Below are 17,086 nucleotides of genomic sequence, written 5' to 3'. Positions count from 1 at the left end.
TCAGACTCCTGAGTAGCTGGGATTACAGGCGCCCACCATCACCCCCAGCTAATTTTTGTATTTTTGTAGAGATGAGGTTTCACCATGTTGGCCAGGCTGGTCGCCAACTCCTGACCTCAGGTGATTCACATCAGCCTCTCAAAGTGCTGGGATTACAGGCATGAGCCACTGCACCTGGCCTCCCTCCCTCTTATTTGATCTTAAAAGTACAGAGAAGAAGCTGGAATTTTATCACTATACTTGGAGAATACTTTTCATCCAGAGAAATCCTGACATTTTCTCTCTGCAATCTCTTAGAAGTTAGAAGCTGTGACAAGGGATTCTCCTAGCTTTCAGATGGAAAACTTAATGTGCCATGAATTTCTGGTCATAAGCCTAAGAAGTAAAAACTCTCTTTGGGGCCTTTTAGAAATCATCTCTCTAACTTTACGCTCATGGCTTATAATGTGGTAATTGCCTGGTGGTTGTACTGCAGCTGCCTTTGCAAACGGAGTTTCAACCCGCAGGTCACCTTGGATTAACCAATGTATTGTGTACTCAACTGATGGGCTGAACTGCCGGAGTCATGAATACTTGCTCTGTCTCACACTGAAAAGCACATAGAAAGGGAAAACACATACATACATACAAAACCTTCACACAATTTGACAAAAAGGGGGAAAGCATATTGGAAAAACACGGCTTGAGTATGATTATTTTCCTCCATTTCACTGAACACCATTTGTCTTCTGGGAAGCAATGCAAACAGAGCTGAGGCTTTCAGATTGCAAAAATATTATTGCTCTGCATTGAGGTGATAAACTTGCTGAAACACAGAAGAAGACAGAACAGAAGGAATAGTCATGGACATTTTAGCACATAACCCTCTATGTAAGACTAACAGGGCCAGAATTTGGGGTTTTGCTCGTTTACTTGCTTTGTCTTGTTTTTAAAATTAGTTTGGATTTTGTTTTTGTAACAATTTCTCATAGAATATTTCAGTTCACATTGGGGAAAGGCTACCTGGCTGTGATGTAGGCACATTTATCATCATAAGAAATGGACAGATTTCCTTTGATAACACTATTTTGCCTCGGGTTTTAGAGACAATAATTATTTCCTTGTAGATACCACATATGAAACACAGAAAGTAGTGGTTTTCTCACTGCTTGGAACATTTTCCCTTCCTTTACCCTTGTCTTTTCTCAGCCTTCAGATCTTGGCTTAAATGTCAGGCCATAGTTTCTTAAACATTAAACAGAAACAAAAGTAAACAAAATAACCATACCATCAAGCAATTCCATTTCTAAGAATCTATTCCAAGAGAAATAAAAACATATATCCACAAAAAATCTTGTATATGAATATTCATAGCAACATTATTCATGATAGCCAAAAAGTGGAAACCACCCAAATAATCATCAACTGGTGAATGGGTAAACAAAATGTGGTAGAGCTGCGCAATGGAATATTATTCAGCCATAAAGAGGAAAGAAGGCCAGGCATACTGGCTCACGCCTGTAATCCAAGCACTTTGGGAGGCCGATATCAATGGATTACTTGAACTCAGGAGTTCAAGGCCAGCCTAGGTAACATGGCAAAACCCCGTCTCCACACACACACACACACACAAAAATTATCTAGGTATGGTGGTGTGCACCTGTAGTCCCACCTACTCAAGAGGCTGAAGTGGAAGGATCAATGGATCCCAGAAGGTGGAGGTTGCAGTGAGCTGTGATCATGCCACTGCACTCCAGCCTGGGCAACAGAGTGAGACCCTGTCTCAAAAAAAAAATAAATAAATAAGAATACATGCTACAACATGGATGAGTCTATAAAATATGCTAAATGAAAGAAGCTGACACAAAAGAGCACATATTGTATGATTCCATTTACATGAAATGTATTGGAAAAGCACATCTATAGAGACAGAAGGTAGATTAGTGATGTCCTATGACTGGAGGTGGGAAGAGGGATTAACCTAATCAGGCATGTGGCTTCTTACTGGGGTAACGACAGTGTTCTCGTTTGTTATGGTGATAGTTATACAACTCAGCATATTTACTTTCTCTTGTCACCTAATTTAGAACTAGGCTGCCCAGGTTTGAATCCACTCTCTAGCTTTGTGACCATGAGCAAATTATTTCACTACATTATTTCATCATTGGAAAATGGAATTTTCATGAGATGTTAAGGTTCTTATAAAAATTAAGTGAGATGATACAGATACACGTTAATACATGTGCAGTGCTTATGTGCCTGGCACATAGTAAGTGCTTCTCAGGTGTTTGCTATTATCTGTATACCCCATATCTAGACAGATACAAAATAATGTACATCTGCTTGGCTTTTCACTGCCTAGAAGTGTTTGTGTTCACTTTAGGCTTGCATCATAGGTATTTGTACACTCTTCAACAGCAAATGCTCACAGGGTCTCACTCTGCCACTCAGGCTGGAGTGCAATGGTATAATCTTGGCTCACTGCAACCTCCACCTCCTGGGTTCAAGCAATTCTCCTGCCTCAGCCTCTCAAGTAGCTGGGATTACAGGTACCTGCCACCATGCCCAGCTAATTTTTTTTATTTTAGTAGAGACAGGGTTTCACCATATTGGCCAGGTTGGTCTCGAACTTCTGACCTCAAGCAATCCACCCACCTTGGTCTCCAAAGTGCTGGGATTACAGGTGTAAGCCACTATACCCAGCCAACAAACTCTTTTGTACTAGCATTTATTCCATTTGTTCATCGATTAATTGAACATTTATTGAATATACATTAATTGAATGCCAATGATGTACCAAACAGTGTCCTAGGTGCTGGGGATTAAATATAGAATGAGATACAATCTCTGTCCTTAATAAGTTTATAGTCAGAATCAGAGGTCCCCAAAACTAACTGGGCATGAGAAAAACAATAGGATAATAAGGTGGGATGTGGAGCAGGAAGGTTTTAGCCTTCTCCCTCTCCTCTCACTAACCTGCATCGATCCCTGAAAGCTACTTCTAATTTAAAACACAATTGTTTTAAAACTATGTAATATATGAATAAAAACACCTTAGAAATAGAAAACTTTGCTATTTTTATTGATCTGTAAGAGGCAATGTAAAAGCAGTGTGCTTGTTATGCAGACAATTTTATGGTAATTCTCCTATGGGTCACTCTCTCAAATTCCTATCCTGAGTTACTTCTCTATAGAAATTCTGCAGCTTTCAACGTGCTATAAAGTTTTGCTTATTCATTTACTTTATTTTTTTGAGACAGCCTCTGACTCTGTTGCCCAGGCTGGGCAACAGGTGATCCTCCCACCTCAGCCTCCTGGGTAGCTAGGACTACAGGTGTGCACCACCACGCCTGGCTGATTTTTTTGTAGAGACAGGGTTTTGCTGTGTTGCCCGGGGTGGTCTCAAACTCCTGGGCTCAAGCAATGCTCCCACCTTGGCCTCCCAAAGTGCTGGGATTACAGGCGTGAGCCACTGCGCCTGGCCAGATGGTAATTTATAAAGCATAGATCCACTAGACTTTCTGAATCAGAATCTATAGGGGTACAGCCCAGTCACCTGTTTTTTTTAACATAAAAATGTTTATATTGGTCACATATGCAGAAGCAAAACAGAAGATTATAAGGGGTATTAATGAACAGAAATCATGTGATTAGTTTTGTTTTTTCTGCTAGGTGATCTTTTTCTTTTTTTAAATTTCAATAGCTTTAGGGGTACAAGTGGTTTTGGGTTACATGGATAAACTGTATAGCGGTGAAGTCCGAGCTTTCAGTATACCCCTCACCAGAGCAATGTACACTGTACCCAAGAGGTAATTTTTAATCCCTCACCCTTTTTCACCCTCCTCTGGCACCTATATTTTTAACAATCTTCCCATGAGTTCAGTTTCTGCACCTGCTTTTGGGAATCACTGCTGTAAATCATGGGTGGGGAAGGGAAGATGAATTAAACTAAAGGTAGGGAGGCTGGCTAGGAAGTGAGAGATCAGGACACAGTGAACCAGGCTAGGAGGTTGTAGAAGGGTGAAAAATAATCCCCATGGATGGCCATGTCTTAACCCTTGAACCTGTGAATGTTACTTTACATGGTGAAAGGACTTTACAGATGTGATTAAGTTAAGGCTCTTGAGAGGGGGAAATTATCCTGAATTATCTGGGTGGGCCCCAGATATAATTACAATTGCCCTTATAATATAGACGGAAGTAGAGCGAGATTTAACTGTAGGAGAGGAAGTAGGTCATGTGACTACAGAAGCAAGGATAGAAAAAGTGATGTGGTAGAAGGAAGGGGCCATAAGCCAAGGAATGTAGGTGACTTCCAGGAACTAGAAAAGACATGAGGGCCGGGTGCAGTGGCTCATGCCTGTAATCCCAGTGCTTTGGGAGGCTGAGGCAGGTGGATCTTTGGGAGGCTGAGGTGGTTGGATCACAAGGTCAGGAGTTTGACATCAGTCTGACCAACATGGTGAAACCCCATCTCTACTAAAAATACAAAAATTAGCTGGGCATGGTGGTACAGGCACCTGCAATCCTAGCTACCCAGGAGGCTGAGGCAGGAGAATTGCTTGAACCCAGGAGGCGGAAGTTGCAGTGAGCCGAAATCGTGCCATTGCACTCTAGCCTGGCGACAGAGTGAGACTCGGTCTCAAAAAAAGAAAAAAAAAAAGACACGGAAATGGATTCTCCCTTAGAGCCCCCAGAAGGAATTAGCTTTGCTGACACCTTGATGTTAGGCCTGTAAGACTCATTTCAGATTTTTGGTCACCCAAACTGTAGGAGGATACATTTGTGTTGTGTTAAACCACTAAGTTTGTGGTTATTTTTTATAGCAGCCATAGTAAACTAATTCAAAGGGAAAACCAAAAAACCTAAGACAGAGGTAGCAGGAGTAAAACCATTAAAATTTAGTAATTGATAGGATCTATTTAGGTTGAGAGAGAGAGAGGAGGAATCAAGAATGAGTCTAGATTTCTAATCATAGATGGCTGCAGTCATATCAATAACAGGAGGAGGTAAAGAATATAATTAGTTGTTTAGCTAGGTGTGGTGGCTCACACCTGTAATCCCAGCACTTTGGGAGGCTGAGGTGGGCAGATAATTTGAGGCCCAGAGTTCAAGACCAGCCTGGCCAACATGGTGAAACCCTGTCTCTACTAAAAATACAAAAATTAGCCAGCGTAGTGGTGTATGCCTGTAATCCCAGCTACTCAGGAGGCTAAGGCAGGGGAATCACTTAAACTGGGAGTGGCAGGTTGCAGTGAGCTGAGATCGTGCCACTGCACTCTAGTCTGGGTGACAGAGTGAGACTCCATCTCAAAAAAAAATATATATATATATAATTAGTTTGGTTGGTAGCTTGTATGATGTACAGGTAAAGAGGGTCAGCAGACACTTGGATATGCAGGGCTGAAGTTTTGATTCTGTCATTTGCAAAATGGACAATATAAAATATTCCTTGTCTAATGGTTGTGAAGACTAAAGGTAATACATTCAGAAGCCTAGCATGAATAGGTATTCAAGTGTTAGGGGAAATATCTTTACCACTATGTGTTTCCGTGATCTGGGATTTGTTGTCCATCCCAAAGCACGGGATGAGACTCTGCACCTAATCCCCACCGTCTTCCTATCAGCCTATTTGGCAAAACGCAAAATAGTAGCTGGAGCAGTCATTGAAACGATCATGAGCACCAGCTAAGACTTTGTGGATTGCAGATTCAGTGCCTGTGGGAAGTAATTCTATTGACCATAGATGAAGACACGGGCTAATGCAGCTGGTCAATGTTTTCTAATCAAGTAAAGCCTCATTGAGACAGAGGCTCAGCTGAAGTTTATCTTTTCCTCTTTTTAAAGAGAAAGAGTTTGGGAAGCAAATGAGTTTAACAAGGTTTCCAAAGGGAATATTTAAATGGCTTAGAAAACAAACTGCTTTTAATCACCTTCAAACACTTGAGAAGCACCATTTGCTGTCCAACTGATATTTGAATTGCACACCATTTCTAGCTCTTTATTGCGCAAGTGCTCAGGGCAGACCTGGAAATCATTTTATAGCCCGGTTCTTTTTCCTGAAAATCATGAAACTGTTTCCTTTAAAATGCGTCTTCATTCCTTACCTTCCACTAATTCTGACTGACTTTTCTCTGATAAGGAAATCAGGCTAAGTTTGATGGATGTTTTTCTTCCACCATGTCAAACGAAAACCCAGTTTTCAATAACATCCTCTCCCTCATGTCTGTATCAAAGCCATCACTGAGAACTAACCATTTCCCTCCATTTCCTTATACTTTAACCTTCGAAATTCTAGTTCCAGCTTCCGTCATCTCTTAGCTAGACAACTGCAACAGGTCCTTCTCTGGTTTCCTGAATCCTTTCTAGTGCCTTTCCAATTCTCCATCCTGAAAACAGGGACTGATCCCAAACAAAGTGTAGCATCTGAAGTCAGACTGAATGGGATTGCTAGCTGTGGGGGCTTTAGCTCACAAGTAATCTTAATGAGGCTCATTGTCTTCATCTACAAAACCGGATAATCAATAGCAGTAACTGCCTCTGAGGTTTCAGGTAAGGATTACATGAGTGAAGTGCTTCTCATAGTGCCTGCAGATAGCAACTGCTCAGCAAATATTCCCTGTGGTTACTGCCACCAGCCTATCAGGACAATCTCATTCGTTATTATAAACATGCACATGTTTATTATAAAACACTCATTCATCTGTTTATATAGGTGAAGTGCAAAACAGCTCAGGACTTTTCTTTCCTGTAATTTTTGAGGCAAGCATAATTAGAAAATGCATATGATTTAAATGAAACCAATCATACTTCTGAACAGTAAATTATATATATTATATAAAAGGAATATATAATATATGGGTAGATGGACAGTTTTATGGTTTTCCCCTTAAATAAGTTAACAAAATTCCTTTCATGCTCTTCCCAGTCTCTTCTCCCTCCCCAAAAAAAAGGACTTTTTTTTTTTTTTTTTTTTTTGAGATGGAGTCTCGCCCTGTTGCCCAGGCTGGAGTAGAGTGGCGTGATCTTGCCAGTGCAACCTCTGCCTCCTGGGTTCGAGTGATGTTCCTGCCTCAGCTTCCTGAGTAGCTAGGATTACAGGCACCCGCCACCATGCCTGGCTAATTTTTGTATTTTTAGTAGAGTTTGGGTTTTGCCATATTGGCCAGGCTGGTCTCAAACTCCTGACCTCAGGTGATCCAGCCATCTCAGCCTCCCAAAGGGCTGGGATTACAGGTGTGAGCCACCCCACTCAGCCAAAAAAATAAAGGATTTTTAAAGAAATAAAAATCAAGTATCCACAGTGGGCTATTAAGTATTCAGAAGGGCACTTTATCTGAATATGAAGAAATAATTAAATCCTTAGCTGACCAAATATAAACCATGAAAAGTCAAAGTAACGCTGCCCCCAAATCTCCTCTATTTGCAACTCTTCCTAAGCACCAGAGTCTGTTTTCTATCAGGTGATTCCTTTTATCTTAGGAGCCCCTCTAATCACTCAGAATGTACTCTGCATTGGGTAATTCAAAAGCAAAATCTCTCACAACTTAATTTTTCAGGAAAAGCTCATTAACTCAATGTGAGGGAAGCATTCTCTGAAGCAATGAAAAGAATATTTTTAAATGAAATGCCGTTTCCTTACTTTTAGAGGACCCAGAGCTGGAGTTAGAACTTCAAGAGGCTCTAAAGACTGACGAGGTTCTGATGGCCACACCCATACATTACTTTCTGTTTCAAAATAAAATCCCCCTCATGGCTGGGCTCGGTGGGATTATGAGTGGCTCACACCTGTAATCCCAGCACTTTGGGAGACAGAAAAGTGCAGATCACTTGAGGTCAGACCAGCCTGGCCAACATGGTGAAACCCTCGTCTCTACTAAAAATACAAATATTAGCTGGGCATGGTGGTGCATGCCAGTAGTCCCAGCTGCTAGGGAGACTGAGGCAGGAGAATCACTTCAACCTGATAGGTGGAGGTTGCAGTGAGCTGAGATGGCACCACTGCACTCCAGCCTGGCCGACTGAGTAAGACTCCGTCTCAAAAAAAAAAAAACCAAAAAAAAAAACAAAAAAACTAAAGTAAAAGTAAAATAAAAACTGCCTGAAAAGAAGCCCAAAGTTGTAGTTTTCCCACCAATACTACATTGTGGATTTTCTTGAAACAGCATTTTTTTTTTTTTTTTTTGCTGATGTACCTTCAGGAAAGTGTGTGTGTCTCTCTCTCTCTGTGTGTGTGTGTGTGTGTGTGTGTGTGTGAAATTGCTTTGCTGGTAACTAAGCATGTTCAATGTGCCTACCAAGAATGCAGAACTGTAAGGACAAGGACCTGCATATGCACATCAAACTAGTCTGGCACAGAGTGGTCTAGCCAAAGTGGAATTTAGAGGCCTGGGTTCAAATCCCAGTTGAGCCACTTACCAGCTGTCTGATCTTGGGCGAGTTACTCTCTGAGCATCAACTGCCTTGTTTGTTGTTGAAACATTGATGTGTGGAGATGACAGCAGGTACACAGAAACACAGTAAGTGTCCCCTAAATGGTAACTAAATAACGGTAGACAGTGATTTGCCATTAACCCACCACTTATATGTAAATAAAGCCTAAGCAAAGCACTATGGATTTCCTTAAGTAGACTAGCCCGGCACCCTTACAAATGCTTAGTTTTTCAAAATTCTCTTAGCATGTTTAGAGGACAAAGAATTGCTCAAAAACTCCACAAATTTTAATTTAGCAGAATCGAAGTTAATGAGTTTTCGGTATCCTAAAATGTAGAGAGAAGGAATGAAAAGAGAAGGGAAGAAAATTATATTTAAAATGACCTAAGGAAAAAAGATAACAATACATATGATATCAGAGGATTTAAGCATTTGGGGAGTAAACAAAATGTTATTTCCTGGAGTAGGTTTATTTTATTTTATTTTGAGACGAAGTCTCGCTCTGTTGCTAGGCTGGAGTGCAATGGCGCAATCTCGGCTCACTGCAACCTCCACCTCTCGTGTTCAAGCGATTCTCCTGCCTCAGCTTCCCGAGAAGGTAGGATTACAGGTGTGCCACCACGCCCAGCTAATATTTTGGTTTTTATCTTTTGGTAGAGACAGGGTTTCACTGTGTTGGCCAGGCTGGTCTCAAACTCCTGGCCTCAAGTGCTCTGCCTGCCTCGGCCTCCCAAAATGCTGGGATTACAGGCATGAGCTACCGCGCCCCGCCTGCAGGAGAATGTTTAATGTCTGCTGGGCAAAGCTACTTTTCTGAGAATATGAAGGCTTTCAATACTTGCTCAATTATTTTATGTCTTGTCACAAGACACAAAGGATATCCTTGTTCTTAGGAAATACATAGTAAAAATAATAACACTTAATAATGAGGATGAATTTTTTTTAAAAAAGGAACCTGGGTGCAGTGGTTTATGCCTATAATCCCAACACTATGGGAGACCAAGCTTCCAGGAAGAATGATTGAGCCCAGGAGTTTGAGACCAGCCTGAGCAACATAGCAAGACCCCGGTGCTTCCAAAAAATTTAAAAATTAGGGAGGCGTGGTGGTGCATGTGCCTATAGTCCCAGTCACTCAGGAGGCTGAGGCAGGAGGATCGCTTGAGCCCAGGAGTTACAGCAAGCTATGATGGTGCCACTGCACTCCAGCCTGGGAAAAAGTCTCTTTAAAACAAAAACAAAAACAAAACCCTCCTATAAATCAGTAATCAAAAGACAAATAATCCAGTAAGAAAATGTCAAAGACTTAATGAATACTAGAAAATACACAAAAAGTAAATAACCATTTCAAAAAGATTGGACCTTGTCTCTAAAAGAAAGGAAAAAGAGAGATGCTGTCATTTAACACATCTGGGGATACTTCCTCACCCCTATGGTAGTCATTCATTCAACAATCTACCGTCAGCCTTTGTATTAGAAACTGAGGATAAAATGACCAAGATTCATGCTTGCCCCTCACTCACAGGGAACACAGAATTGCGGATAGGAGGGAGAAAAAGTATACCCTTGCGGACATTTATTGAGTAGTACCTATATGCCACGCACTGCTTTAAAACATTATATATGTGGCATGGCATGGTGGTTCATGCCTGTAATCTCAGCACTTTGGGAGGCAGAGTCAGGTGGATCACTTGAACTCAGGAGTTCAAGACCAGCCTGGTCAACATGGTGAAACCCTGTCTCTACTAAAAATACAAAAATTAGCCAGGCGTGGTGGTGGCGGGTACCTGTAATCCCAGCTACACGGAAGGCTGAGGCAGGAGAATCACTTGAACCCAGGAGGGGGAGGTTCTAGTGAGCCAAGATCGCACCATTGCACTCCAGCCCGGGCAACAAGATCGAAACTCCGTCTCAAAAAAAAAAAAAAAAAAAAAATCATATATACAAACGGATTTATTATGGACTTCAGTGACAGTACTGAGTCAAAAGCTATGTAATTCTCATCTCTCCTTTTCTTACAAAGTTATCATTGAAAACTGTTAACTGAAAAATGGCAACAACCATAAAATTTAGGTTTCTTGAAAAAAAGTCTATGTAAGCCATTTAAAAATAGGCGTGTATTCTTCAGAAATGTCATTATCATGAAAGACAAAGGCTGAGGAACTGATCAAAATCAAAGGAGGCATAATTATTAAATGTAACATGCAAACTTGGTCTGGATTCTGTACTGGAGGAAAAAATGCAACAAAAGTCCTTTTTGGTCAATTGACAAAATTGGATGATAGTACATTCAGTAAAAATATTGATCAATATTTAATTACTTGCAGCCGGGCACGGTAGCTCATGCCTGTAATCCCAGCACTTTGGGAGGCCTAGGTAGGCGGATCACGAGGTCAAGAGATTGAGACCATCCTGACTAACATGGTGAAAAATGCAAAAATTAGTTGGGCGTGGTGGCACATGCCTATAGTCCCAGCTATTCGGGAGGCTGACGCAGGAGAATTGCTTGAACCCAGGAATCGGAGTTGCAGTGAGCCGAGATTACGCCACTGTTCTCCAGCCTGGCGACAGAACGAGATAATGGCAGTGTGGTTATGTAAGAGGGTATCCTTGTTCTTAGGAGATACATACTAAGGAATATAAGCATAAGGCAGAATGATGAATGCAATTTAATCACAAACTGTTTTTAAAAAATGTTTACAGGCAGGGCGCAGTGGCTCACGCCTGTAATCCCAGCACTTTGGGAGGCCAAGGCAGGCAGATCACCTGAGGTCAGGCATTCGAGACCAGCCTGGCCAACATGGCAAAACCCTGTCTGTACTAAAACTACAAAAATTAGGCGAGCATAGTGGCATGTGCCTATAATCCCAGCTACTCGGGAGGCTGAGGCAGGAGAATTGCTTAAACCCAGGAGGCGGAGGTTGTGGTGAGCCAAGATTATGCCATTGCACTCCAGCCTGGGTGACAAGAGTGAAACTCCATCTCAAAAAAAAAGTTTGCATATGACAAATGACAAAGAAAATGGGCAAATGTTAACAGTTTGTGAATCTAGGAAGAAGGGATGTGAGAGTTTTTTAATACTAGTCTTATAATTTCTCTTGACACTTGTAATGATTTATGAATAAAAGTTTAAAAATTATGTACATATAAAAAACAGCATTCCTAATAGCACAAAGGTAGGAATGAAAATTCCAAGCACACACTCTCTGCAGCTGGGTATCATTAAGAATGATGTCCCGTTGTGACCAAATATTAAAAGTTTGATCCGCCATGGTGAATTTCCATGGATTTGGGCAATAAAATGAAACATTCTCCCAGTCTAGGATTTTATTATCATTCCCCTGGGAATGTATACTTGGTCAGATATTCTTTATTTTGGCACCAGGTCACCCGCCATTCCAGAATGTGTTTTGAAGTCAATTCATCTCTTAGGCCATCCAAATATTGAAAATGTCATTAAAATATAAGGTAAAACTGAACAGATTTTTATCTTGAAATTCCCCCAGTCCATTCCTATTTCTATTCATCATTGGGGAACTGTTACTTGTAATCTGAAGTCCCTAATGAGCTTAGACTCTTGATTGGCCAAACATAACTTTACCCTGATTTAAAGTTTTTTCCTCATTTAACAATGTGATTTATGTGCTAACTTACACATATCTCAGGAGGCGAAGGATTCAAATACCAGCCGTGACTTGGGACTTTAAGAGAAATAACTTTATGTAGGCTTAGTTATAAATGGAGAGAAAATTCTTACCTCATGGAGATGATGTAAGAGACAATTATCATTTGCAAAATGTCTCAAGGTCTTAAGATGGAAGGGGTCATTTGGGTGTATCAGACTGTCATTTGTATTATGGGTTCTCTCACATTCCTTTGATATTATATAGAGCACAATCATTTTAGTCTGTTTCCTCAGAAGTCTATGAAGGGGGTTGCCTCATTTTGCCCATTAAACAAATGAATTTACTTTCCCTTGGCTGCAGGAAATGTTCTTATCAATGGAATAAAAAATAAAGAAACTCATAGGCCTAGCCATGTTGCTTCTCCTTTATTTTGACTGGTTGACTAAATTAGCTATTTTATTTTCAATTGTTGATCGGCTTTATTTTTTGTAAGAGATGAGGTCTCGCTGTGTTCCCAGGCTGGAGCACAGTGGCTATTCAGAGGCACAATCATGGCACACTACAGCCTTGAACTCTTGGGTTCTAATGATCCTCCTGCCTCAGCCTCCCAAGTAGCTGGGTCTACAGCGGTGCACCCCCATGCCTGGCTTGTTTTACTTAATTTTTTTCATGTTATTGTTTTAGTTTAATTTCATTAAACAAACTACTTTTACCTTAGTATGTTTGAATCATAAGCATATGGCCAAATAAATTCCACCAATAGTTAATGCAGCACCTACCATGTGTTAGGCACAGAGAGAAAACAGATAGACAAATAGACTTAGTCACTGATCTCATGAAGCTCAGAGTCCAGTCGAGGAGAAACAAGAGAAACAATCACAGGATTAAGTATTTCATTTTATTTTTTTATTTTTATTTTTTAATTTTTTTAGATGGAGTCTTGCTCTCTTGCCCAAGCTGGAGTGCAGCAGCCCGATCTCAGTTCACTGCAACCTCCACCTCCTGAGTTCAAACTATTCTCCTGCCTCAGCCTCCCGAGTAACTGGGATTATAGGCGAGTGTCACCATGCCTGGCTAATTTTTTTGTATTTTTAGTAGAGATGGGGTTTCACCATGACGGCCACACTGGTCTTGAACTCCTGACCTCAAGTGATTTGCCTGCCTTGGCCTCCCAAAGTGCCGGGATTACAGGCATGAGCCACTGCACCCAGCCAAATACTTCATTTTAAGTTTGGCAAAGGCATAAACAGAAAGTAAAGAATGAGACGTGGAATTATAAAGATGCACTTGATGTAAATCAATTTCTAATAGATCTTTTCAGTTCTGCTTGTAATGAATGTGATCACAGATTTTTCTCATAGGTCAGTTATTTTACTAACACATTAATTTGTCAGAAACCATGCATCTAGGCCACAGGAAGAGTTCAGCATTATTTTCTTAGCAACGCATCTTATTTTCTCAGAGTTTTAATATTTTTGAGGATTACATGATGAAATGGAATATTACAACTGTAGAAAAAAATGGCAAATACTGAGCCAAAATTGGTTCTTACATACTTGATGGTAAAAATCAAGAGGAAATTAAATATTTTTTAAAAGCACAAAATAAACAATATTGTAGCAATGAATTAAGGAACAAACTGTAGGACTCATTGCCATTCCTGAGATAACATCTAGTTAGTTATTAAATGCTTTCTATCTTTATAAAGGCTCAATAAATGATACATTCGTTGGACTCATACTGTAGCCTTTTTCACTTAAAAGTATTGAATAATCTTGTATAGAAATGACCCCCTTCTGGTATAGGTCCAAGATTGAGTTGGTTTGTACTGAAATAACTGTAAAGCTCTTATAGGCAGTCTCTTAAGTACAGTTACACATCGCTTAATGAGGGGATCATGTTCTGAGAAATGTGTAGGTACAGATTTCCTCATTTTTTGCACATCACAGAGTACACGCACACAAACCTAAATGGGACAGCCTACTACACACCTAGGTTCCCAGGCTGCGAACCTGTGCACCATATTACTGTGCTGAACGCTCTGGGCAATTGCAGCAGAATGGTAAGTATCTGTGTATCCAAACATGTCTAAATATAGAAAAAGGACCAGGCCCGGTAGCTCACGCCTGTAACCCCAGTACTTTGGGAGACCAAGAGAGGAGGATCCCTTGAGCCCAGGAGTTTGAGACCAGACTAAGCAATATAATGAAATTCTTGATGAATTTTTTTAAAAAACCAGCTGGGCATGGAGGTGCATACCTGTGGTTCCAACTACTTGGGAGGCTGAGGTAGGAGGATTGCTTGAGCCCGTGAAGTGGAGGCTGCAGTGAGCCATGATCAAACCACCGCACTCCAGTATAGGAAACAGTAAGACCCTGTCTCTAAACAAAGAAAGAAAACGTATAGTAAAAATCCAGTATTAAAATCGAATGAGACCAATGTTTTATATGCGATTTGTCACTGACTGAAACATTGTTATGTGTTGCATGGCTTGCATTAACATGTCTAAATAACCACAGAGGACTAGACATTCATTGGACCTATCACCTGCTTCTTTTTTTTTTTTTTTTTGAGATGGAGTCTTGCTCTGTCACCCAGGCTGGAGTGCAGTGGCGCGATCTCGGCTCACTACAAGCTATGCCTACAAGGTTCACGTCATTTTCCCACCTCAGCCTCCCAAATAGCTGGGACTACAGGTACCCGCTGCCACGCCAGGCTAATTTTTTTGTATTTTTAATAGAGACGGGGCTTCACCATGTTGGCCAGGATGGTCTCGATCTCCTGACCTCGTGATACGCCCACCTCGGCCTCCCAAAGTGCTGGGATTACAGGCGTGAGCCACCACACCCAGCCTCATCTGCTTCTTTTTTTTTTTTTTTTTTTGAGACGGAGTCTCGCTGTGTCGCCCAGGCTGGAGTGCAGTGGCCGGATCTCAGCTCACTGCAAGCTCCGCCTCCCGGGTTCATGCCATTCTCCTGCCTCAGCCTCCCGAGTAGCTGGGACAACAGGCGCCCGCCACCGCGCCCGTCTAGTTTTTTTTTTGTATTTTTTAGTAGAGACGGGGTTTCACCGTGTTCGCCAGGATGGTCTCGATCTCCTGACCTCGTGATCCGCCCGTCTCGGCCTCCCAAAGTGCTGGGATTACAGGCTTGAGCCACCGCGCCCGGCCCTCATCTGCTTCTTAAATGAGCATGTGGTATTAGGCCCTGGAGGTAATGATCAGCACTTAAAATACTCCCTGGCACATACTGAGTGCCCCAAAATATTTGTTGATAAATGAATGGATGGATCAATGAATGAGAAAAAGAATTCTATTTGTAGGAGAAAAGAGGATTATGTGCCAAAAACTAAGCAACCAAACTCAGTTTTTGAATTCTTTTACTCAGCATCTCAAATTTAAAACTTTTGGTTCAACAGCCTGTATTTACATAGGCTATTGTTTAGAACAGTTGATACAGCTTTCAAACAAAGCAGCATGTACAACATTTGTTGCAGCTCTGTATATGGTAGCTAACGGTTACGGCCTGTAATCCCAGCACTTTGTGAGGCCCAAGTGGGAGGACTGTTTGAGGCCAGGAGTTCAAGACCAGCCTGGGCAACACAGCAAGACCCCGTCTCTATAAAAAATTTTCAAAATTAGCTGGGTGTGCTGGTGCGTGTCTGTAGTCCTAGCTACTTGGTAGGCTGAGGCAGGAGGATCTCTTGAGCTCAGGACTTCCTCTTGGTGAGCTGTGATTGCACCACTGCACTCCAGCCTGTGTTATAGAGCAAGACCCCATCTCAAAAAAAAAAAAAATAATAAGTTAACAACCTAAATGACTCTCTGTAGGAGCTTGGTTAGATAAATTACAGAACCAAAAAATGAAATAGTTTGCAGCTGTTCAATAGTTTTAAATACGCTTCCTCAGACAACTGTGAAGGTATTTGTTGCTGTTGCTTCATTTCACTGATTAAACAAACAAATTCTCCCCACCTCCCAATTACAGGTAGGGTTCATAGCAATAAGATGAAGAATGAAAAATTTCTAGTCATGTTGCCGTATTTAAGAAGCAGCTTAAATATTTTCTGATGTGGAACAACCTCTAAGGTATATTTCTGAGCAAAAACAGCAACGCGTAATATGGTATCATTTGTGTAAATTAAAGGGAAGATCTATACACAGAATATCTTAGAAAGTACACACAAGGAAAAGTGCAACAACAGTTAAACTGTTGCCTTTGGAGAGAGGAACTGAGATGAGTAGGATGGATACCCTCTTCTCACTGTATACCTCTTTGTACGGTTGGCATTTTTCTAAAAAAACACATATTTTTACTTATTCAAAATTTCATTTTTATATTTAAGGGATGAACTCTTGGAAGATTTCACTTAAAAACAAAACAACTTAAAAGAAGATGGATCTTGGAGCAATTCCACCCTCGTTCTGATTTTCTATACATGCTGCTGTATTTTTAGAGTGTACAAAACTGTTTCTGGATTTCTATCACCCTTACCAGCTAGGACAATTTGGCTACCAATTACAGAAGTTCCAATTTAAACAATAAATAGAATCTAGGGCCTTTAATAGCAGAAAAGTCTAGAAGCAGAGTATGCTTCACATGCGATTTGATTCCAGGTTCAACCACTGTTTCTCTTCTATTCTCTCAATTCTGGCCTCCTCTAAATTAACACTGTCCCCAGGCTTGGATCCCCTCTTGGTGGCAAAAAAAAAAAAAAAAAAAAGTCACCCCCCCCCGACCATTTCCAGGCCCTGTATCTACACCATCACCACCAAACTGTGCAGAGTGAAGGACGCCTCTGTCCCTGCATTCCAAGTACAACCAACCATCGTATTTTATTTATTTTTCATTTTTTATTTTTATTTTGTGAGACAGTCTCGCTCTGATGCCCAGGCTGGAGTGCAGTGGTGTGATCTCAGCTCACTGTAACCTCCAACTCCTGGATTGAAGTGATTCTCCTGCCTCAGCCTCCTGAGTAGCTGGGACTACAGGCGTGCACCACCACACCCAGCTTATTTTTGTATTTTTGTAGAGATGGGATTTTATCATGTT

Source organism: Macaca fascicularis, chromosome 2, assembly GCF_037993035.2.
Source record: "Macaca fascicularis isolate 582-1 chromosome 2, T2T-MFA8v1.1".
NCBI lineage: Eukaryota > Metazoa > Chordata > Mammalia > Primates > Cercopithecidae > Macaca > Macaca fascicularis.
Note: the sequence above shows the minus strand (reverse complement) of the source record.